This window comes from Orcinus orca, chromosome 19 (genome assembly GCF_937001465.1).
Source record: "Orcinus orca chromosome 19, mOrcOrc1.1, whole genome shotgun sequence".
Taxonomy (NCBI): domain Eukaryota; kingdom Metazoa; phylum Chordata; class Mammalia; order Artiodactyla; family Delphinidae; genus Orcinus; species Orcinus orca.
In genome coordinates this window covers 13,852,779-13,875,048 of record NC_064577.1, presented here as the reverse complement: position 1 = coordinate 13,875,048, position 22,270 = coordinate 13,852,779, and the positions used below count along the sequence as shown (strand labels likewise).

The 22,270-nt window shown below is 50.0% G+C and overlaps 1 protein-coding gene across 21 annotated transcripts in view; it reads left to right on the top strand.

Moving 5' to 3' along the window:
* Nucleotides 1-22,270, top strand: part of GAS7 (growth arrest specific 7) — a 201,320-nt gene that overhangs the window by 88,267 nt on the left and 90,783 nt on the right. The window contains exons 1-2 of one of the 21 annotated variants that reach the window (XR_004481848.2): nucleotides 1,010-3,170; nucleotides 3,370-3,456. The exons of 14 other annotated variants lie outside the window; for them this stretch is intronic. The gene's annotated coding sequence lies outside the window, so the exon portion shown is untranslated. Of the gene's footprint in view, nucleotides 1-1,009; nucleotides 3,171-3,315; nucleotides 3,457-14,953; nucleotides 18,120-22,270 lie in introns of those variants that run through there. 6 more of the 21 variants (XR_004481850.2, XR_007473555.1, XR_007473549.1 and 3 more) reach the window with 6 other exon arrangements.

Below are 22,270 nucleotides of genomic sequence, written 5' to 3'. Positions count from 1 at the left end.
TCTCTGTGTGGCTTCGGAGCCAGGATCCACGCGAAGCGGCTTTGAAGTTGTTGTTCTGGGGTAAGTGGGACATGCTGCTTTTCCAGGGTTTGATTCGAGCGGTGCTCTAGGAGTTGAGAGTTGGGAGGCGGGCGGCTGGGTCAGAAGGGAGGAGCGTTTGCAGAACCTGCCGGGGATTTGTGCAGCCCAGGGTTGCTCCCTGGTCCTCAGCTGAGGTCACAGGGACGCTTCCTTCCAGGCATCTCAGCTGAAACAGCACGTGAGTCCATGTCAGTTGCCGCCTCGGGGTGGTCAGACAGAGCTGTGGCCCCTGGCTCCTCCGTTCAGGGCAGCTGCTGGCCTGGGGGCAGAGTAAAGGCAGAGGCAGGGAGAGAAGAAAAAAGAGGGAGAAGTCAGTGAACAAGGGGGGATGTGGAGAAAGACATCGCCTGTATCCATGCTTTTCATATTAAAGGGCCAGACGGTTCCATGATGGGCTGGCCTTAGCTGGGTCTAATGGGTGTATGGAGGCCAGTGGTCCCCAGATTTCAGCCTGCATTGGAATCACTCACCCGGAGGGCTTATTAAAACAGATTGCGGGGCCCCACCCCCAGAGTTTCTGATTCAGGAGGGCTGGGGTGAGGCCCAAAAGTTTGTACTTTCCAACAAATTCCCGGCTGCTGCGGGTGCTGACAGTCCAAGGTTGAGAACCGTTGGTCTAGAACAAGAAGAGGATCTTTGTAATTAAAAGGGGTGCTGGGCTTCCCTGTTGGCGCAGTGGTTGAGAGTCCGCCTGCCGATGCAGGGGACGCGGGTTCGTGCCCCGGTCCGGGAGGATCCCACATGCCGCGGAAAGGCTGGGCCCGTGAGCCATGGCCGCTGAGCCTGTGCGTCCGGAGCCTGTGCTCCGCAACGGGAGAGGCCACAACAGTGAGAGGCCCGCGTATCGCAAAAAAAAAGTGGTACCAATAACTAATAATTATCAGGATTTTACAGTTTATTGGTGAGGACCCCACTTTCTTCATTGAAGTGTAGTTGATTTACAATATTATATTAGTTTGGGGTGTACAACACAGTGATTCACTATTTTTATAGATTATATTCCATTTAAGGTTATCACAAAATAATGGCTGTATTTCTCTGTGCTGTACAGTATATCCTTCTTGCTTGTGAGGACCCAACTTTTGATCTGAATAATCCTATGAGGAGATAGTATCATCATTTGTGGTTTTTTTTTTTTTTACTTTTTGAAGGTGAAAATAGCATTTATTTTCATTTTTGTCACACAGTAAAATTGACCTTTTTGGGTGTACAGTTCTGTGAATTTTAACACATATTATAGATTGATGTAACCACCACCTCAACCAGGACATAGAAGAGTTTCATCACCCCAAGATCCTCCCTCCTACCCTCCCTTTGCCTTCACACCCTCCCTGACCCGACCCTTCATGGGTCCTCCATTCCTGTAGCTTTATCTTTTGGAGAATGTCGTATACAGGGAATCATACAGTAGGTAACCTTCTGAGACTGGCTTCTTAATGTAACGTGTACGGGATGGACCCAGGTTGTGGCCTGTGTCCGTAGTGCGTTCCTTTGTGTTGGTAGGTAGTAGTCCATTGCATGGATGTAGCATCGTTTGTTCCTTAATCCCTGTTGATTTCTTTTGGGTTGTTGCCAGTTTGGGGTCTTTATGAATGAAGCTGCTATGGGCATTCGTGTATAAGACTTGGTGTGGACCTGTATTTTCATTCCTTTTGGGTACCTACCTAGGAGTGGGATGGATTACTGGGGCATATGGTAAGTGTATGTTTAACTTCATAGGAAACTACCAAGCTGCTCTCCAGAGTGACTGTACCATTTTGCATTCCCACCAGCAGTGGACGAGGTTTCCAGTTGCTCTGCAACCTCGCTAGCACGTGGTATAGTCCACCTTTTAAATTTTAGTCACTCTAGGTCATGTCTGATTTTGAAATGTGTGAACGAGTCTCAGAAAGGCTCAGAGGGTTGTCTAAGGCCCCTGGGCTCTTGGTGGCTCCTTGAATAACTAAAATCCAAACCTTTCGACTTGACGGCTGTGTACATTCTGGATGATGGCTGTGCTGAACAGGAACGATAGAGGCTTATTCCACGTGGCAGACTAGGAACCAGTAGCTTCTGCGTGAGGTTGGGGGCTGCAGCAACGTCAGGGCATATGTGGCAGGGTTAAGGCATATGCCCAGGGACTAGGGAAACAAGGAAAGTGAAAAAAAGGGAAACGAAAACAGAGAAAAGATGCACATCCTAGAATCACAGAGGTGGGAGGCACTAGGCTACTTCTCCATCCCTTGTCCCTTCTTATTTTTTTATTTCTGTTTTTATTGGAGTATAGTTGATTTACAGTGTTGTGTTAGTTTCAGGTGTACAGCAAAGTGAGTCAGTTAAACATATACATATATCCATTCTTTTTTAGATTCTTCTCCCATCTAGGCCACTACAGAGTATTGAGTAGAGTTCCCGGTGCTATACAGTAGGTCCTTATTAGTTATCTATTGTATAGATAGTAGTATGCTCCCTTATTTTTAAATTGAGGCTCAGAGAGGGAAAGCAGCCTGCCAAATGTCACTCAGCTCACTGGTGCCTCTTGAGTCTTTGCCTGTGGCCAACGGTTGGCAGAAACCCCCTTTGTTTCCAGAAGCATCCTTGGGAGTAACACCAGGGCCACAGGCTGCTTCCCCTTGGCGCTTGAGGAGTAGAGCTTTTGCAAACTGATACGCCTGGTCAGGGTCATCGTACTCCTTCAGTGTCTTGGCCTCAGGTCTGTTCTGGGTAAGGAGTTGGCTTCAGGAAGGAGCTGGTGCAGGGGGCCATGGCCACAGCTGAAACCAGAGCTGGTGACTTAACAGGGAGGAGGTTTATGGAGGACCAGGCCCACCTACCCTCGCGGGGGAAACGGCGCGGCTGTGCTGGAAAGCTGTGGACATGCTTACCCGATTGCAGAATACTTCTGTCGTTTTGAATATCATTTGTTTGGTTGCCACAGCAACGTCAAGTCTCTATTTTAATGCTAACCTGCGTGGCTGCAACTTTCTATATATAAGTGCTGCTCTGCACAGTGAATTAGCTGATGCTACGGGGGAAGCAGCGGATGTGGAAACGGTGGCAGAAGATGACCAGTGGGTCAGCTCTGCAAGAGGAGGGACTGCGGGGCTGAGGTGAGTGGGCGCCCGGGGCGTGGCCGCTGATCCATAGGGCAGGTTGCTCGAAGCTCATTGGAGCAGGGTGAGAGCGGGAAAGGCAGCCCCACACCTGCGGGCGGGAGGGAGGGAGGGAAGCCCTGCTTGGATGGCCTCCTGCTGGGCCGGAGGGTGATTCTTCTGTTTCCCCACGGGTCGCCTCTCCTCACTCCTTCAGTGCGTCTGGGCCGCCCAGGGACCGGAGGCTCCGGAAAGAGGAGCAAGCCACTGGCCAGGGTGGTGTCTGAAGTGAGCTGAGTGCGGAGTGAGTTTTCCTTGTTTCCTTTGACTTGGTTCCCCGGTCTGGATCTTCGCCTCCTCTGTTTTGCCTTTTCTTCCTTCCCAGGTGTGGCTCCCGGTTGGGGCCAGATGGCTTCACATGGTGCAGATAGAATATTCAGGAGAAGCCTGGAAGGACCTTGGGAGTCGGTAGGTTCAGCTCCCCCGGCTCTAGATGAGGGAGAAGCCCAGAGAGGTACACGCTCTGCCAGATGTCACACAGCCAGCCAGAGAGAGAGTGGGACGGGAACCAGGTCCCCAGGGGACTTCTGATTCGGGCCCCTTTGCCTCATGAGGGCATTTGTGTGGTGGGGTCAGGACAGCCGTGGGTGTACACACTAGACGTACGGGGGCTGCAGAGAGGGTGGCCCACTCGGGGGCGCTCCTTTCTTGCGTCCCAAGTTGGAGGGCGTGTAAGGAACACAGGATTATGTAACAGGATCAGAAGCCATGAAGGCTGCTGGAAAGAGCATGGAATTAGAGTCTGGAAAACGGATTCACGTGGATTCAGCCGCTTCCCGTGTGACAACTGTGTCCACTTCACTGAGGCTCAGTTTCCCCACTGAGTCCTGGAATCTCTTCCCCAGCACTGTGGTGGAGGGTCAGTGTCACAGCCAGTGTGAAACCGTCAGCAGCGGCATTTGGGTCCTGATGGGGGTGTGATGCACCCGAGGGCTTCTCTGGAGACTGGGTTTTGGGTGTGCCTTGAAATGCTACAGTTTTATCATCATTTAGAAAAGTCTCAGTCGGGCCCCCTCTTCTATAATATCAAACATTCGACAGTTATTTTAAGTGCACTGGCTCCAAAGACTTGGACCCAGTTTTTTTTTTTTTCCTTCTCTGACGTGCCACGTGACTTTCGGGATCTTAGTTCCCCAACCCGGGATCAGACTCGGGCCCATAGCAGTGAAGGCGCGGAGTCCTAACCGCTGGATGGCTGGGGAATTCCTAACCCTGTTCTTTTTTTTTTTTTTAATTTTTATTGGAGTATAGTTGCTTTACAATGCTGTGTTAGTTTCTGCTGTACAGCAAAGTGCCGAGCCTGTTCTTGAGAAGAGAAAATGTGTACAGTTGGAATCTAGGGCCTGTGTACAGTCTGTGGGGCTGGAAGATTGGAGATGGGGAGCATTCACCCCTGCCTGGGCGGGCCAAGGAAAGTACAAAGGGAAGGGATCTCTTGCAGGAATTTATGATGGAGAATGGGGGGAGGGGTATAAAGGGGGGAGTTTTAAAAACGGAGATCGGGACCAGGTAAAGTGGTGTTTCTTAAAGCAGGAGTCGCCAGCCACAATGTGTCTATAATCCGTATTAAGCAGCGTGGAAAATAGGGTGGGAAAACAGCAGAGTGCGTTGCCCGTGGTAAAGCACGTATTGCTGCGTGAAACTTTTGCTTTGCACGTATATTGGGTTGTGAAGCAAAATGTGCTTTTTACCGTGGGTCAGACTTTCGAAAGCAAAAAGTGACACCTTCTGGCCTAGAGTGGTGACCCAGTGAGCCTGAAATCTCCTGTGGATGGCTGGGGATTTCCTTTCCAAGAGAAAGCTGGAAGGAGAAAGGAAGGGTTCTCGGTGGGGGAGAGCCTCACGCAAGCACCGTTTTGAGAAGCTGGTGTGATGCAGCGTGCAGCTCGGACAGGGACAAGCAGGCTGGCTGGGAAGCGTGAGGTCTGGGGACCAGAGGGGGCATCCCCTTCTCCCAGGGCCTGTGATTCTTGCAGCGACAGCCTGCTCCCCGTGCACCCTCCCCAGCGGTCCCAAAACACACATTCCCCTGCCCTGGAGCCCTACACTGCTCCGGTGAGGGATGGACCCAGCCGTCCTCCCCCCCAGGCACTGTGCTCCAAGGGTGCTGGCTTCCAGCTGCTCAGCACCGGCAGTCCCGTGGGGATCTCTCTGCTCACTGCGGCAGCTGTGTCATCTCACCTTTACACCCCGTGGATGCGCGTCTGTCCTCCGTGGCTGCTGTGCCCGACCCTCTTTCTCCTTGGTTCCCGCTCTGTGCACGGCTTTGCCTCTGACCACCTTCTCTGCCTCCCTGCCCAGCCGGTGGTGCATGCCTCACTCCTTAAGCTATATCAGCTTCCTCACTACCGCCTCCCCTTCCAAACCTTCTCATCAGCTGTTGAGGCACCACTCTTCCATAGACAGAGTAGGACAGACTCTCCAGGGTCCCTTCTGGCCCCCAAACCTTGTCCTATGCTTCCCTTCCAAGGAAGGTTGGACCCAGGCTGGGGCGCTCAGCTCCGGGGTGAGATGGAGTTGGCCACACATTTGCAGCCCTTGGAGGGTGTGTACTGATACCCGGAAGCTGGTATTCAGCTCACCCACCAGGAGATGTTGGTAGTAAGAGGTCTTAGCAAGAGGATAGTTAATAGAGGGTAAAGGTACTGATTGCACTTTTGGTCTAGGACGGTGGTATTCAATTCTTTAACACGAGGGCGCCCTCTCTTCAAATGACTGCTTATGCAGATCCCCAGCAGTTAACGCCAGGAGCTGTACACTGGTGGCCACTGGGAAAAGTCAAGTGCAAAACTGCAGGGGGTTTGGTGGTGGTTTTGTTTTCGTTTTTGCCCATAGCTTCATTTAAAATTTTTTGAGTTGGTTGCCAACCTCTAAAAATGAGCAGATTTCACATTAAAAATTCAGATTTCCAGCTTCTCTGGCAAAAATGAGTAGCTTTGGTGACACTGAGCCCACTGTCCTGCCCGGCAGCAGTATGCTGACGATGAATGGCGGGCTTTCAGTTTGCTACAGTCCCTACCCATCACCAGCATGGAGAGCAGTGATGGAACCGTCGCCAATATTCGCATGATTCGTGATGTCTTTCTTACGGTCCGGAAATATGAAATAGACCCGGTGCCCATGTCTGTGAAAAGAGGGAAAGTGAGAGGGCTGCAGTTTTCAAGAAGACGTTAAAGAATCTCTTTCTGAAAGTGAATTTGTTGGTCTCCTAAAAACTAAGTTTTAAGGACTAGCAGTAGATTTAGAACAGGTGCTGTGTCTTTTTGTTTGTGTGTTTGTTTTTGCCTTGAAATCAGTGGTTCTCAAAGTGTGATGCCTGAACCTGCAGCAGCATCACTTGGGATCTTGTTAGAAACGCAGACTCTTGGGTGCTACCCACACCTGCTGATTCAGAAATGCGGAAGGTGGGGTCTGGCAGTCTGTGTTCTGATGGCCCTTCTGATGCAGCTGAAGGAGCGAAGGCTGAGAACCACTGCTCTGAGGCTCAGAGCACAGACAGGATGCCGGCACCCTCTGTTGTCCCTTTCCATCCTTTTAAGACCCAGAGGGGAGGAAAGGCGGGGACCCTAGCCAAAGGGGAGTTGAGGTTCTCACCCGACACCACTCCAGGCAGACTTCTGTTCACGCTCTGAGGGCTAGAGAAGTACTTCTGGCTACGGGAGCTCAGCAAATTCCAGTTCGTTTTAGTCCAGTGCTTACATCTGTGGGTCCCATCGGTGCAACAGTGGTGGAGGAGCCCTGGTGTCTCTGACAGTCCTGGGGAGATAGATGGTCACCGGGCTCTCTTCCCAGGGGAGCCGCAGTGTGTGACCCTAGCAAACAAGGCCGGGGAATGCATCACACGGAGAGGGACCAGGTTGGCTGCTCAGGCTTATCAAAGATGACCAGGCATTCATGGGCTAGGAGTTCTTAGATGAAAATAATTACCAGTTTTTAACATACTTAGAGGTGAGAGCCAATCACCTATGTACATTTCAGATCTGCCCTTGGTCACTCAGGCTGCTGTAATCATAGATGATCCCTTGGCTTCCGCCTACTTTCTCTCTGGCTAAAGGCTTTAATGACCTCAGTGGACAGTCTAGGTGAGCCAAGAGAGTACATTTCTTCCGAGTGTATTTACTTGGAGGGCCCTAGGCCCGTGAGAGGTTTGTTTCAGAGACCTCGACCAAGCCATTGATGACCTCCCCTGCCCCACCACGCCCCGGCCCATTTAGTTCATTTGTGATTTGGGGGCCCCCTGAGGGCATTTCGGTATGTAAGACCCCTCCCAGTAAAAACTAGATGAACACGCGGGCTGTGCTTCTGCCTCTACCTTCTTGCCTCTCTCTCTTCCTGTCCTCTCACCTTGGGGCCCCGGTGACCCTGGGAAAGTAAGAAACCCGCTTTCTTAATGGGCTGACAGTGCTACTTGGAGACTGAAGGAACTCCACTGATTCAACACATGCTTGTTGGGTATGTTTTCTGTGTCTGGGGACAGATTTGGGTAGGACACTGTTCGTGTTCTCAGGAAGCTCAGGTGAGCGGGGTGTGAGGACCACTCATCACTGGCCCCCGAACAAGAGCAGCTGTGGAGGTACCAGGGGGAGGGCAGGTGGGGCTGGTGGGGCAGGGGGCTGCATCTCCCAGGGAGACAGCAAGAAGTGAGGAGCCTGGCCCACCAGACAGAGCAAGATGGACCCCCATCCCGGCTGGAGCATCGAACCCAGGCTGAGCCTGGGGTCAGGAGCAAAACCATCAGCCTTGGAGACGGAACACCGGGTTCAAACCAGTTCTGTCTTGCTGGTGGTAAGACCTTGGTTTATTCAATTATAAAATAAAAATGATTTGATTATAAAATGAATACTTCTCTCCCAGTGCTCTTGTAAAGGTCCAATAAGCTCCAACAGATACAAGTTACTGGCCCACAATAGACAGAAAGCACTTCAGCAAGGGAGAACCGCGGAAAAGGTTGGGACTAACGGTGAAGTACAGACAGTGGGCATCGGCTTCGGTGGGAAGAAGAAATCCTGTCCTTTGTCCTCGTGATTATCCAACCTCATTTTTAGGAGCTTGAAGTCAGGGGTGGGAGTGTTCTGTTGGGGTGTCTTTGCTGGGGGCAACGATTCAAATGAAGTCACACGCGGGCTGCTTTAGGAAGGTTGCCAGGCTTTGTGTTGGTTGGTTCACGGCTGTTGTGCATGGCTGTGTCTGTGTCTCGGTCTGGTTTGTAGGGGGTCACCAGCTTCCCAGCAGCCCCGGTGGACGTGGATGTTCTCTGGCCCCTTCTGCTGCTCCCCGAAACCCCAGTCTTGCCCACAGAGTGGCCTGATTCCAAGTCACATGCTGTTCCTCTTTCTCCGGTCTGTGTCAGGAAGGTCAGAAGGTGTCACTCTGAGAGGTTAGCCCGCAGGCCATGCAGCACAAGTGACTCAGCCCCGGGGGCCTCAGCTGATGAGTTTCCTAAAGGCTGCTCAGTGATTTAACGGAGATGGGACGGTATGGAGCACAGCTAATACTTACGGAGTTTCTTCCATCATTTCGGCCCTCGTATTTAGTCTTTGCAAGAATTTTGTGCAGTGGGTGGTGGTATTTCCATTTTTACATGTGGAAAAGAAAAAGAGGTTCAAAGCGGTGAAGTGACTTGCCTGAGATTATATGGCTGGTAAGAGGTAGAACCTGTACCTGAACTTCCTCTGCCCTGGCTGAAGGTGAGAAGCTGGGTTTGGAGACAAGCAAAGGGATGTCTGTGGGCATTCGAGTGGCTAGTGGGGCTCGCCTCTTCTGTTTCTAATCCCCGCCCACATCCCTACGCATCGTGCATACCTTATTTTGGGAGCCCCTGCTGCAGAGCAGAGGCTGTGGTTCCTCGAAGCCTCTGGAATCTTCCAGGCCCCCTTGTTGGAATGGAGCTTTGCATTTCAATGAGTGGAAAAAAAATAAGCAGAAGAGGATTTGCCAAAAGAGAAAATCAAGTGCGTTTATGACTCCTTTCTGTGTGCACAGATGTTTCCTCCCTGGGTCACCCCCGCCCCCCTTCGCGGGGGCTCTCTGGCCACAAACAGATGGGAAGTGGCTCATGGTTGAGCTGAGAGCCAGACTTATTGGCCAAGGTCGCCTTGCACGGAGCCTTGTGGGGGTCAGCCTGGGGAGGGGTCCTAAGTGGGGCTTGGTTTCTGCCGTGCCATCTGGCCAGAGCTACTCCTCCAGCCATGGTGGCAACATCAGCACCAAGGTTTAGGGCCAAAGAGTGAGGAGAAGAAGACTCTGCATTAGGACTGGGAGACTTGGTGTCCAACCAACCCCCGTCTGTCTCTGAGCCTCAGTTTCCCCATCTGTAAAATGGCAACATGGGATCAAGTGATCTCTACGGTCCCTTCCATCCCTCATTTTTGTGTCAGCACTGCATTGGTTAAGTTCTTTACTGTTGATCATTTTGTCTTAATTCAATTCGTTTTCCTAAAAATAAAGCCCCCCCCAGTCTCCCTGCCGTTTGAAAGATAATACAATGAACCTTAATCTGATAAACAGTGTTCATTTTAGGGGATGGCAAGTGAAATGGGATATGTCAAGGGGGATTTTATTAGCAAATATTATCTAAATATTTTACATAAGGCTATATTCATGTATTAGCTCCTAATGGAATCCAAGTTAAAGATTGTTTTAAAAGAATGCACTAAAATGAATATGCTCATTATAGAAAACTTGGAAAATACAGAAAAGCAAAAATAAGAAAAAATATTTAGCATGCTTGTTTTTTTTTTTTTTCGGGGCACATTTGTCTACATAATTGGGATCATATGGTATATTTAGAATTGTCCATGCTGATTCAGGGGAAGGGCAGTGTTTACAAATATATTTTTAAAATAAAGAAAAATTAAAATTTTCATTTTTAAAATTAAGAAAGAACTCAGAAATGTAAACGTGATAAAAGAAATACAATGACAACAGCCAGAGGAATCCCACAGCACAAAGATAACTTTTGTTAACATTTTCGTGTGTTTCCTTCGTGCTTGGCCTGGGGCGGGGAGAGCATTATTTTCCATAGTTGAGATCACGCTGCGTACTCTCGTTTCTAAAACAGGAACCACTCTTAGAAGATGATATAAAAGAGGGTTTAGAAGATGTTATAAAGGAGGGTTTTGATGGCAGAAAGCATTGGCTACTGGGCGGTTGATTAGTCTTTCCTGTTTTGAGGGGGTGGGGGGAAGATTGGTTCATTCAGTATGAGTTTTAAATACACAGAAAATCATCACTCAAGTTCTTTGGCAGAAAAAGTGGCCGCTATGATGTTCTGCATAGTGCAGCATTGCTCGCGTGGACAAAGGAAACAAAGACTTTTTGTTCGGTGACTCTCCCAGCACAGAATCCACAAAGCTTGAACAGTCCCTCCACGGTCGGCATGTTCTTGGACAGAAAAGGAAGCAAGAAGTTACAAGTGCGCCCCACACATGGCTGGAGGCTTCGTCTGTACTGGCCTTGGATGTTGCAGGAGAAACGTGTATCCTGGTTCTAGGATGGGAGGGGAGCAGCAGAGGAGGACCCAGGGAAACACTCGGCACCAGACCTCAACCCTAACCCTAACCCCAGGCAGTACTGTTTGCTGGATACCTGAGTTGGGGGAGTGCACTAAGCAATGCATTTATATGGTTACTTCCCCAGCATCATCTTCCTAATTTTGGTTTCTCTCTCAGTGTCTGAACAGTAAGTGCGTGGTCTCTTCACTTGCATGCCTACAAGAACCTTCCTGTTTCTTTCATGTCAAATAGTACTATGACTTGGCTGGATATGTATGTCTTGGATGTCAACCTTTTTGGACAGAAACTCATGTTTGCAGCTCAGCCTGTTCCATCCTTCAGCAGATGTTTATAGACACCCACAAGGATGAACAAGATGATGGCCATGCCCCTGAAGCTTTGACCTCAGTGGCATTTGTCTTCTAGTGCTTTCAGATGGGCGATGCCCAGTGCTGATGAGCTGTGAGCAAAACAAAGTCCCCGCCTCACAGAGCTTTTATTCTAGTGGGAAGTGCTCTCTAGCTATTAGTAGGAGTAGAGGAAAAGTCTGAGGAAGGAGTGATTTCCTAGATAACTTTTCTCTTTGCCTGTTGGTGTGCATGATTTTTTATTATATTTTATTATTTTTGTCATTAATTGTTGATTTTAGTGTATTTGATCTGGTCTTTTCTAATGGAATACTACTTAAACCTACATTGATTCATTATTTCCTTGCTTTTTTTAGTTTGCAATTTGGGGAGATACTTTTTTTTTTTTTTTTTGCGGTATGTGGGCCTCTCACTGTTGTGGCCTCTCCCGTTGCGGAGCACAGGCTCCGGACGCACAGGCTCAGCGGCCATGGCTCATGGGCCCAGCCGCTCCGCGGCATGTGGGAACTTCCCAGACCGGGGCATGAGCCCGTGTCCCCTGCACTGGCAGGTGGACTCTCAACCACTGCGCCACCAGGGAAGCCCTGGGGAGATATTTTTAAGTTTACTCTGTACTTTACTGATTTAACTTTTAATATTTTTATTTATCCACAACTGTTAATGTAGCTTTAAATGAGCAATTTTCATATAATACTGACCTTATCTATTTTCTTCTTTATATCAACCTTTCTCTTTTGCCTGTTTTTTTCCATTACGAATTTTCTGTTCCTCTAAGAGGTCACAACTTCTTACATTCTAGCAGTTTCCTGACATTTTAAATTATATTCTGAATTACTTTCTGAGATGTGCTCTTCCTTTGAGCCTTTAGGATGGTGTTTCCTCACTCATTTCCCATGTGTTCCGCCCCTCCCCCCCGGCTTTTCAAACTCATTTTTTTTTTTTTTTTTTTGCGGTACGTGGGCCTCTCACTGTTGTGGCCTCTCCCGATGTGGAGCACAGGCTCCGGACGCACAGCCTCAGCGGCCATGGCTCACAGGCCCAGCCGCTCCGCGGCATGTGGGATCTTCCCAGACCAGGGCACGAACCTGTGTCCCCTGCATCCGCAGGTGGACTCTCAACCACTGTGCCACCAGGGAAGCCCCAAACTCATTCTTAACAAGGCAGGATCTACGTAGACACTGCATTATACGAGAAGAGTATAGGTCATCTGTCACTGGCTTTGGCACTCTGTGCACTTGGGGGAAGGTTGAGTCCTTTTCACATTTGCTCACCTGTAGGTTCAATGGTACATACATTTCCCAGTCCTGTTCTTGTTTTCAAATCGACTGTCACCGGGTGCATCGTTCTTTTACTGCCTGGCTCGCTGATATTCCGAATGGGTGAAGTGCGTGAGAAATCACAGTTCTCCTGGCCCCATCCCCACTCACTGCTGTCAGGACATTCTCCAGACTTGACCTGTGGGGTCCGTACCTCTCTGAAGGACTGACACCCCTCCCCAGGCCCTGCACCCACCTGCACTGCCCGCTGGCTTGTTTTCCAGGCATCGCTGTGCAGAAGTGGGTGGTAGGGAGGGAGGGGCAGATCTCAGGCTGCTTCTGAGCCACAGGGGCTGGCTGTTTAGTGCTCGGGTGGGTGCAGATCCTGTATCTCACATCGGGGTCTGAGAAGGGCAAAGGTGCCAAGTGCATCTCAAATTAGGCACGGAGAGCAGTGAAGGTGTGAAGTGCTGTTTCCCCTTTCACAATTAGTCTCCGTTTTGTAAAATTTTCTCTGTTTACTCCACTGGCCTTAAAGGTCCTGGAGGGTTTTTCCCTCAGATTCTGATTGTGCACTATTTTTGCTTTTTTTTGTAGCGTGGTAAGTTTTATCTTTTCCTCTTAGTGCCACTCGAACCGGGATTCGACAGAGGTGTCCACAGGGCTACCGCCCGGTGACCCTTTCCACAGGAAGTCCCTCTGCACCCCTTTAACTGTCCTCTTGGATCTCCCCGTGGTGATTCAGGCCCACACTGGGGACCTCATTCCTGCAGTTGTGGATATGTGGTCAGTAACAAATTCAAGTTTGGTTTTCTGGGATTGAAAAAAGAACCTCGTAAACCATTGCCTGATGCTGCGTGATAGTTTTACACATAGCCTGAGACTGTGTTTCTCCAAGTGGGCTGAGTTTACAACTGAGGATATGTGAGATGATCTTAGAACACGTGGAGATAACAGCTTTTAAGTTCCATTTATTTTCGTGTGTAATAGAAAAAAAAAAAACCCAACCCAATCAAATCCATGGTTTCATAGATATTACTGCTTAGGGCCAGGCTTAATTCAAGTTCCCTGTAAGTCAGTTAAAAAACAAGTAAATCATAGTGTGGCTGACGCATGACAGTGGGAAAGTTCTGAGAGCAGAACGTGAGCGACTGAGGTCTGGGCGACGCTGAGGAGGGGATCCCGTAGGTCTGCAACGGGGCCTGTAAGGAGGCTTTTGAAACCAGGTGCCATTTCTGATATGTCCACTTGATCTTGGGACTCTTTTATGATGGGGACACGTAGAAACCTTATGAGGGGCCTTGGCCCCCACCACATTGAGTGCAAGAAACTGGCTACCAGTCACTTCCCAGGGGCCATCGCTCGGCCTGGTGGGCCAGATCTGGCCACTACGTGCATACAGCCCCGTCCCTTTCTTGCTTTCTTCTGAATGGGCATCTCTCTGAATGTCTTCCCCTGCTTCCCTGTGCCTCTTCACACTCCCCAGCCCCTTGTGCGCTTGGGTTCAGATTTCCACGCCCACCGTACTTCCATATTCCTTTCTGAGATTAGTGGGGAAACCTCCCCTCTGTAGTCAGTAAGGATTTCCTTCATTATCTCATGTGGACACTTAACTATGTATTTCTTCTTACGATCCCATCCTCGTTTGCTTCCTGTGACTGATTCTCAGAACCCACCTCCGTTCATTCCCCATCACGTAGTCCCTGAGTATGACTGGTTTGGAGGGGAAACAGATTAAGACCTGGTTTGTTTGTTTGTTTGTTTGTTTGCCTTTAAAAGTACTGAGAGGGGCCCAGGGGGTGCTGCCTGCATGAATGGAGGGCATGGGGGTGGGATGGATTCACTCTCCTGCTAATTGAATGCACCCACCCCCTCCATAGGTTCCACTGTGCATCCTTTCTGCATGAACTCAGCATTGACCTCTAGGATTTCACCACCATCTCCGTGCAGATGCTCCAGCTCTATGTGTCGAGGGCCAGACTCACCCCAGTTGCCCAGTGATCACTTTGAACTTGGATGTGCAGACAACAGACTCCACCACATCCCCGCAAATGGCTCCCACCATAGCTGGAGCGCTGGGCAACGGGTTCTAGCTTCTCTTGTTCCCTTTGGAGTTGACTTTTACTTTCTCTCATTCCCCGCCCCCCCCCCCCCCCCCACGTCTCACCAGTTGCCAAGGCTTATTCTGCTTCTTACTTAGTGTTCTTCTGCTCTGGTCAAGCCCTTTCTTTTCATCCCTGCTGTCGGGCAAATTCTGTATCTTCTGAGGAACTGCCCCTGCCTGTCCCAACTGAAAGGGCTCTGCCCTCAGGACTCTGAAAGCTTGTTGTCTTCCTACTTAGCAGTCGGCATTCCTTGCAGACCCGTCTGTATGGGTATGGTTATCCTTTTTTTTTTTTTTACACTTGTGTTTATGCCTTATCTTCCAAATTTTAGAAGTCAAGTCATATATATAAGACTTGCCTATACCTTCCACAGCGTTCAGGAAAGCGGTCGTTAGTAACTGGATTCGTTATGAAGTTGATTAGTTGTTAGTTGCTGATTGATTGTGTAGCCAAGGGGCTGCGTATCAGGGGGTGGGGCTGCCTTTGAGACCCTGTACCCTGGAGACTGCACGGGCTGGTGAATAATTTTCCCCTTCATTCCTCTGAAGCATTTAGAAGAAGTGAGTCACCGCCATCCCCAGATGTTCTTTCTTAATTATCATTATAAGACAACGGAGGATGAGGTCCCACAGCAAACGTGGCCTATTTTTGGCTGACAGTTTTCAACTCAACTGAAACAAAGAATAATCAGTCGCAGGAGGGTTGGTTGCATCTGACTCCATTCAACTCGGGAAAATGAAGCTTAGTGGAAATGATTGCCAAGTCTTTTTGCTTTTGGATCATGGGTCTCCTGATGTCTTTTGTTTGTCCACGTGGCCCCGTAGTTAGAAACATACCTGTTTTCAGAGACCAAAAAGGAGGTGAACAAGTTGTGCTTTTCCCCAGCCAACTGTAATGATAGAGTACTATCAGTAAAGCAGAACGGAAGTGACTTGTGGATTAGAGCACTAGGATAACCCCAAACAGTAAACCCATTGGAATGTATATGCGAGTCTTAACAAGCCCAGAAATGTTAACTTGGGTGAATCCTAAAGAATAAAACCTCTGCAGTCCTGGTTTGTTTTGCTTTAGTTCAGGTCAGCGCAGATCAGCCTCCTGGATTGTAATGGCCCAGAAAGGCCCCTTGCCATTGGCTGGAGGCCTTACAGAGAACCACCATGGTGGTGATTTCTGTGCTGCCTACAGCAGGGCATTATTGTCTTTGGTCGTATCTACTCGTCTGTGTGCTGCAGGGTCAGAGTGGTGTCAAGGCTGACCGGCCTGAAAACCGTCCCCTCTTTGCTGTTATTAAAAGCAAGAAGTCATGGGCAGTGAAAGCTTCCATCGCCGTTTTAATTCCACAAAACCAGAGGGCCTGAAGATGAGGGTCTTGGCAGTCTAGATGCAGATGAAGTGTTGTTCTCATCTTCTCCTGGGTGGGAGCCCATTTCCAGGAGCAGAGAAGGACCTTGCTGTGTATTCCAGGGCATGGCTGGTCCCACAGCTCAGGGTGTGAGTTTGCACCTGGCATCCCTTCCCGCACCAGGGAGAAGATAACCCAGCAGCCGCTGGAGGACTCTCGCCTCTGGATCCGTACGGTGCTCACTTCTTCTCTTAGTGGCCGCTTTGGGACCATTTTACAACTGTGGATTTAAGCGTATGTAGAGATCTCTGTATAGACTACATTTTTTTTTAATCCATGCATCCAGTGCTGGACACTTGGGTTGTTTCTACCTTTTGGTTATCGTGAATGATGCTGCTATGAACAGGAGTGTACAAATACCTGTTTGAGTCCTTGCTTTTGATTTTCTTGGGTATATACCCGGAAGTGGAATTGCTGGATCGTATGCTAATTCTATGTTTAATTTTTGGAGGAATTGCCTTACTGTTTTTCATAGCATCTGCACCATTTTACTTTCCCATCAGCAGCGCAGAAGGGCTCCAGTTTTTCCACATCCTCGTCAATATCTGTTCTTTTCTGTTTTTTTTTTGATAGTAACCATCCCAATAGGTGTGACGTATTATCTCATTGTGGTTTGAATTTGCATTTCCCTAATGACTAGTGACACATGACATCTTTTCATGTGCTTATTGGCCATTTGTAAATCTTCTTTGGAGAAACGTCCTTTGCCCATTTTAAAATTGGGTTGTTTGTTTTTGTTCTTGAGTCTAAACTTTTTTGTGTCCAGGGAAACTGCAGCACCTACTCTTTCAGCCCCTGCTGTTAGTAACAGCATCAACAGTAAGAACTCGCATCACCCTCGCACTATACTAAGTGTTTACATGGATTGCTTTTTTCCCCTTTAATCCTCACAACAACGTTTTGGGAAAGATAATCTCCATTTTACACTTGAAGAAACTGAAGCTTAGAGGCCTTGCCCTACGTATCACAGTGGTGAACCAGCAAAGCCCTGACCCTGATCTGACTCTGTCCCTAAATGACAGTACTGATGGCCGGGCCCCCACCCAAGGAGCTGGCATTGAAACCTTCCTAGGTAGACACTTCATCCATGCGTTTGAGAGAAGTGATAGTTTATAGGAAACCACGCAGTCCTCAGGACCTCTGTTCCTCCAGGACACCATGTTTACTTCGATGTAAAGAATCAGTTCCTAAAATCCCAAAGGTTTGCAACTGAAAGCAAACCCAGAAATGCAGGTTTAGCACTTCAAGTGCTAAACCTTCAGCTGCCCCGAAAAGCTTTCTTAGCGGAGGGGTGGGATATATTCACCAAGGAGCCAGGTCCGTGCTGAAACTCATTTCCTTGGTGGAGGCAGTGTTGCGCTCAGGGTCCAGTCCTTTCTTCCCGTGAACCTGACAGTTTTGTGATCCCCAGCCTGTTTTCATCTGAGATGCCCGGCGTTGCCTCCTCTATTCCTGCTGTCTGTCCAGGTTTGGAGGTGACGGGGGCTGAGTGAAGGCAGGGGACCCTCACCTTGCCCTTTTGGGGGCAGCAGTTTTCCAGCCCTGGACGAGTCCAGCACAGTGGTTCTTTGGGGGAGCATTCTCCATCCTTTTTATGTTGGTTTTTATCTGGCCTTGGGTTCGCACAGCTGGGGCCGGAGCCGGGGCCAGAGCTGTGACTTTGGGATGGGAAAAAGTTGGCGGAACATTCCCCAGCAGGGCTTGGGCAGGCCCAGGGAGTCCCGCCTAAAATACAGTGGACAAAGGAGCTCTTGTCCACAGCCCTGGGGGTGGAAGGCATCTGGTCAGTGACACAGGCTTGGCCATTGTATGTCGTGACCTCAGCCAACTTTTTTTAGCTGAGGAAGGAGAAAAAGGGAGCGTGCAAAAAAGAAAAAAGAAAGAGAAAGAAAGGAAGAGAGAAAGAGAGAGAAAGGAAAGAAGAAAGAGTGAAAGAGAAGGAAAGAGAGAGAGAGAGACAGAAAGAAAGCCCCCAGATCCTTTGTATCTGGAAAGTCCAGAAGGCGTCGTTGATTTCCCCACAGGAGCTGGAGCAGATTTGGAAGGAACTGTGCAATGTAGTGGGTTCTTTGTGAAAGTACAGCGATGAGAAAAGCCACAGAAACATCCTCCGGGGTGCCCAGAGCCCTGACCCTGGGGTAGCTGTTCGCCTGGGCCTCATTTCCCGCAGAGGGGCCCGTGGAGAGGAAGCTGGCAGGGGCCTGGCCAGCAGCCCGGGCACTGCAGACAGGACCCACGACTCTGAGTTAGCGGCCCCCAAAGAAGATGAGCCCTCCTCCAATGGTAAGAATCGTTCTGCTTACCTGCCAGCGTGTGTGCAGCTCGCCTTTCTCCGCAGGCTCCCGAGATGGCTTTAGCATTTTAAAGAGGCATTTCTGAGAACCCTCTGAGATACGGGCTCCCAACTGCTGAGCTTACAAAGTCTGGTGTGTCGGGGGCACCTTTCCCGGGCCCGAGGCAAGAGGAGGGGAGAAGATGTGGGCTGATGTTGGAGAAACCAGGAAGGGAGGGGGCAAAAGATTGAAAAGGGGATGTTTGTGGAGGGAAAGGGTCTTGGGTCCCCCTCGGTTACCTGGGGAAGCAGTTAAGTTCAGTGTGACGGAGAAGCAGAGTGGTGACGTGTGGGTTTTCCTATGGTGGGGATTGGAGTCCAGATCTGCCTCTCCCAGTAACTTGTCCCACATCCAAAGCTTGGCTTCTACCCACCCACCTACTTTCTACTCCACGGCCCAGTTCCAGATGGGACACTGGATGGTGAAAGCCCATTAAAGGACACAGTTCCCCAGAAGGTTGTTGAGTATCTGCCCAGTTAACCCAGTGTCTGCACTGGGGTTCCAGGCTGGGCTGGATGTTTCTGTCCAGTTCGGTGGTGGCAGCCGTGGCCGCCCTAAAGATGATGGACGCTCTCTGGAGACTTAAGAGGAGAATAGCCTTATTTTGCCAACCGTCCTGCCTCTGGAAGTTAGCCTCCCCCCTTCTTTGGAAAGAGGAACCAAGAGGGGTCAGCTGAGACTTTAGTGACCTCTCTGTTGAGGTTCTGGACAGCTGAAGGAGGTCCAGTTTCTGTGGAAAGTCCCATCTATCTCTGCACAAAACCTTCCTCCAGGACATTCTATCCCACTGGCTGGGTCAAAATCAGCCTCTCTGATTGTGGCGTGGCTTCTGATCGAGGCCTGAACCTATACCAGGAGCAGAGATGGTACTCACCCTCCTGGAGCATCCTCTGACCAGCCAGGTGACCTAGTTCCCAGCTGGGCTTAAAGAGCCTAACGTGCATCTGAATTGCCCAGAGACCTTTCAGACGAAGAGCCCGGCTCTAGGGTGGGGCTTGGGACCCTGCATTTCAAACCAGCTTGCAGAGGACGCCTGGGCTGCCGGTGCAGGGACCACACTGGGATGATGGCTATTGTAAAGGACCCAGACCAATCAATCCAGTGCTGTCAGTTACAGCTGCCCATGAGCTGACTGCAGAGCACTGGGCAGGTCTGGCCCTGGCTGTGGATGGCGGCAGGGAGGTTTACGGGCAAGATGGGATTAGCAAGGAGGTGAACGCTGAGGGGCATTCGGGGAGCGGGGAGGAGCCCGGGAAGGCTCTTGACAGAGGCTAAGGTGTATGGGGTGCGGGCCGTTGGCGGGGTGCAGCGTGAGTGGTGAGCAGAGGCGCTGTGTGCCAGGAGGTCTGGAACTGTTCTTCCGGAGCCTGCCTTGGGTGCAGGGAGAATTCTAACTTCGGATACAGGGAATCCCAGGACGCCAGGTGGATGTCTGGTTCTTGGCAAAACAGAGAGCAACCGTGTGTGGCTCTAGGGGTGACAGGGAAGGGGCGGACACGGGCCAGCAGGACAGAAGACCTCACCAGAACTCCCCATGGTGAGAGGCGGAGGCACTGAGCTCCAAGGTAGCGAGGCAGAAGCCCAGGTGTTTGGGGCCCAGGCAGCGTCCCAGGACCGCTTCTGAATCCCGTGTCTGCACTTGAATGTGCCTTTTTCCCTCCGACAAAAATGGCACGTCCTTAAGAGAGAGATACTAACATCCAGAATCATTGAGCATTAGGCTATACCTTTAAAACAAAAAATAAACATACAAAAAACACAACCCTGGAGACCATCTGGTCCAACTTCCGTATTCTTGAGATGAGGAAATTCTGTACCAGCAGAGATGAAGTATGTTGCTCAAATTCTCACAGCAAGACAGCGGCAGCTCTTGAGTCCGTGTTCTCTGCGTGGTGCCCCAGAGCAGTGGTAGATCCGGAACCGCGATGGCCATGTCCTCAGCTGTCCCATTTGTCTAAGTTTTATAGGCACCAGGAGCTCAGGCTCCAGAAAGGGCAGCTGACTTGGGTTGGTCAGAATCGCACCCCTTCTGACTCATAGAAACAGTACCAGCCCCTCTTAGCCTTAATCTCCCTCCGGTGTTCATGGTTCAGAGCCAACTAGGGATCTCTGGGAACCAGCTCGCAGAGTCAGAAGTCTTTGATTGGAATCACGGGGAGCCCAGGCCGTTGGCACTGCAGAGTAACTGGAATGCGTCTCCATGGTGAGAAGACTGGCCGCCCCGGGTTTCTTGTGGTGCCTGCAGGCCTGCGAGTAGCATCCGTAAAGCTGGATCAGCTGGATCTCGGCCAGAGACTGGCCGTCAGAGACACCCATCTTTGTGCCCTAGCGAGCTCTAGTCTGCCTCCCTTTAAAACGGTACCCACTCCCCACGAGGAAGCCTGCTTTTAGTCCTGGAGCACCTGTGGACAACAGCTGTGTCACCTGTCTTTGAAGTTCCTTTCTGGCGGGCAGGCTGCTTTCCATGAGGTACCCAAGCCTCTGACTTCCCGGGCTAGCAACTTTCAACGCCCTACCTCACTTCTGAGCTTCTTAAATCCATTGTGAACAGAACAGAATGCTTGGGAAATTTGATTATGGGGTTTTCTTCAGAGTCATAACAACTTCTGTAAGTGCCGGGAATGGCATAGGCATTTGGGGGTTTTGCACCTTAATACTAAAGAAAGGCCGTGTTTCTTTTTCCCCTCCCAATACCAAGTGTTGGCAAAACTCTCTTATTCCCAGCCTTTTTCCTCTGCAAAGGGAAATTGGACTCGGAATCATCTAGAGGGGTCTTCACCCTACCAGGAGCTCCCTGGGGAGAGTGTTTCTGGTGAGTGAGTCTCAAAATGTCCTGCAAAAAGCATCTTCTAGGGCAGGATAATTGATAATCATTATGGAGGTAAACTACTGTAGAAAATCTAGGATGCGTTTTTTTGTTTGTCTTTTTTTTCCTCTCCTAGGATGTATCTTGAGCTCCTTTACAACTATGGACATGGTGAAACTTTACCCCAAGTCCTTCCTCTCACAAATAGGGACATTTCAGCCCTAAGGAGGCCAGAGCAGCGGCCTGGAGCAAAAGGGAGGAGAATTCAGTGTTCAGTCTCCCCACAGTGGTTTGAGGTCTAATGCCCACAATTTTTATAATAGTATCCTGGTTTGGGCATAAACTTAATGATCTACAATTTTTGTTAATCACTTCACTGCTGTCTTTCCCACCAATCCTGAGTCTGGCGTGAATGAAGCGGTATCTCTAGACCAAAAGAGTTTCAGACTGCTTCCTCTTTGGACCCCAAAAGAGTTTGGGGGAATCATGCAGGGAAAAAAAGGGTAATGTTTCATGACCGTTTATGTTCCTCGTCAGGAGGTTTCTGCCACCTCTTTATACAGAAGCTGCTTTTGCAAGTTTGCGCTGGTCATTTAAATGCCTCGAAATTTCCCTTGTGGAAGTTTTGGGTTCTGTTATGAAAGACGTGCCTCAGGTTGTGGAACCCCAGTGGTCTTTTTTATATAAATTTATTTAGTTAGTTTTGGCTGCATTGGATCTTCGTTGCTGCGCGCGGGCTTTCTCTAGTTGCGGCGAGCAGGGGCTACTCTTCGTTGCAGTGCGCGGGCTTCTCATTGCAGTGGCTTCTCTTGTTGCGGAGCACGGGCTCTAGGCACGTGGGCTTCAGTAGTTGTGGCACGCGGGCTCAGTAGTTGTAGCTCGTGGGCTCTAGAGCGCAGGCTCAGTAGTTGGGGCGCACAGGCTTAGTTGCTCCGCAGCATGTGGGATCTTCCCGGACCAGGGCTCGAACCCGCGTCCCCTGCATTGGCAGGCGGATTCTTAACCACTGTGCCACCAGGGAAGTCCGCACCCCAGTGTTTGAGGGCTGGCAGCCTTTGGTTTTATAGACGAGGAGACAGACATTCAGAGAGGCAAAGAGGACTGCGTAAATCACAGCTCGTTGCCTGGGAACACAGTCTCTTTAAGCCTAGACCCTTGTGCTTTCTGCCGACACTCCCGATGGAGGTAGGATGTCAGAACAGCCCCTGCTATTTTTATCTGCTAGGGGAGGGGTAGGAGGAAGGGAGCCAACATTCTCAACAGCCCATCAGGAAGCTGAGTCTGAATAAAAATGT